We start from the raw sequence: 2,400 nt of genomic DNA, 5'->3' as shown, positions 1-2,400 counted from the left end.
GTATCCCCTCCCCCACGTGGATCCTGTATGACCTTATTCCGTTCCCGCACCTCCTCCTTTTCCTCGACCAGATACGGATCCTCTACACCTCCCGTAAACTTGATCCGCCTCACCCGCTTGTCTCTCCCATCCTCTCCCACCCCATCCACTGCCGCACCTGCATTCTTAAGTCCCATCTCTCCACTCTCCATACCCTCACCCGAGCTGCCTTCCGCCAACTCCCCCTCCCTGATGATGCCCTCATCCCCTCCATCTACCCCTCATACCAACTTTGATCCTCCCCTACCAAACCCTGTGTTTTTTTCCAAGGGCACCATCTCTCCCTTCTCTCCCTTCTCCCTTCCTCCCTCCCTCCTCTCCCTGGACTTCCCTTACCCCCGCTACCTTCTTTCCTCCCCCTTTCGTCTCCTCTGCCACTGGTATCTACACCCTCCCCTCTAGCTCCTCCCCCACCTTTTCCCCTTTTTTGGCAGGTCCCCAGATTCGTACACGTAATGCGAACATTTGCGTGCCAGAGATTGTTGCCAGTGTTGTGTGTTTGCCATCGTGTTAGAGATTCAGTGTTTCGTCATTTGTGCTCGTACGTTCACGTGTGCCATTTCTGTCGTTGCAGGCCGGAGGGGCCGTGCGGTTCTCGGCGCTACAGTCTGGAACTGCGCGACCGCTACGGTCGCAGGTTCGAATCCTGCTTCGGGTATGGATGTGTGTGATGCTCTTAGGTTAGTTAGGTTTAACTAGTTCTAAGTTCTAGGGGACTGATGACCTCAGATGTTAAGTCCCATAGTGCTCAGAGCCATGTGAACCATTTGAAGGTGTCGCAGTATGTAAAATTTGATACAGTGGTGGATAAAATTTTTTTTACAGTGGCCTCCGGCGCGTTGCAGTTTGTGACCAGGTATCCGACAAGCTCAGGCCATTTTTGAAACTGTCAAACATTCTCCCCGTGATTGGCTGCTGCATGAAAGGCGAAAATACAGTTTCAGTGGTCACAGAAGCAAAACATTTTTTACCATATAAAACAACTCGTATGACGACTTATACATACACTGGATTGGTGATTACAAGTAGTGAGAGTAATCAAGGATTTCGTAGCACTAAATACACCTGAATCTTGTGCTGCCGCTGTTTCGCTGCTTCAGTTTGTAACTTCCGCAGCATCACTGCTCTATGCAGCTCGACCGGAAGAAATGTTTTCTCAGAAGAAAAGCGGTGTTATTAGAAATAGAGACAGCATACTGTTTAGAATAAACAGTGCAGGTGTTTCTTGTTCTAATATGGATGGATGCTGTTACTATTAAACAATGATGAAGTGAAAGCAAGGCTACAAAATTTTAATTAAGAATGTCGAGCTGCTGTGGCTGCTAGAATGATGTGTAGCTCGTTAAACTCGGCGGTGCATTTTGATACACTCGCGTAAGAAATAAGGTCAATGCTAATGTTAGTTTTACAGCCGAAATTACTGCCTTACTAATGAGCTCTACACGGAGAAGGCGGTGCGCCTTTGGAGGCAGTGCCATCGGTAGCAGCGGAAGCGCGTGTCGGGTTTATGCGGCGGGCCGCTGGCCGTGAGCTGCGTGAAGAGAGGAAGAAGAGAGAAGCAGAGAGGAGGAGGAGGAGGGGGAGGGGATGCGGCGAGCGAAGCCCGGCGGCCACCCACGGCGTCGGCGTCCGCCGAATGCAGCAGACATGACGGGGCGCGCGATGTGCGCGAGCAGATAGCGGCCGCCGCTTCCTGCCGCAAACACGGCGTCGCCCCGTGCAGTCGCAGCGGCGGCGCTGCGCGCTATGGTCCGGTGTGTGATCCGGCGGACAACTGTGGGAGCAGGCTCGCCAGCGCTTCCCCCGGAGTTTCCCGTCTCGCCGAAGGCATTAGAGGAGGCAGTCAGCGCAACTGCAGGATCGGAGGAGGAACTGTACGTGACGAATAAGATATGGCTTTTTTTTTTCAATTTTTTGGGCTTCGGCTCGTGTCTATTCAGCCATCTCAATAAGGGATGGACGGTACGACAGTGCTATGGAGATGATTTCTTTCTCAGTTACTACAACACTACAGTTACTACAGCACTCAAACCCCGCAAGTCTCTATAGCAGGGCTTCCCAACGTGTGGTCCGCCAGCTCTTTCTAGAGGGTCCGCGGTCACCTTTCACCAAATCGTGTAAAATAAAGTGTAAAATTATTGAATAAAAATGTGAAAATCCAATTCATCACTAATTTTTTTTTTCGTGTGTAAAACATGTGTACTTTTACTTCAGGTCGTATTCCCAAACAGCCTTTACGGTTCCGAAGTGAGAATGCATACACAGTTTAGTGCCGGAGAATGCGGCTTCTCTGATCGACTGATTCGCAACAATACGGGGGTCGTTTGTGCGCCGGCTCACGGCGCTAGATGCGCTGAAACC

The sequence above is a fragment of the Schistocerca nitens genome, chromosome 5, assembly GCF_023898315.1.
Source record: "Schistocerca nitens isolate TAMUIC-IGC-003100 chromosome 5, iqSchNite1.1, whole genome shotgun sequence".
Taxonomy (NCBI): Eukaryota; Metazoa; Arthropoda; class Insecta; order Orthoptera; family Acrididae; genus Schistocerca; species Schistocerca nitens.
Note: the sequence above shows the minus strand (reverse complement) of the source record.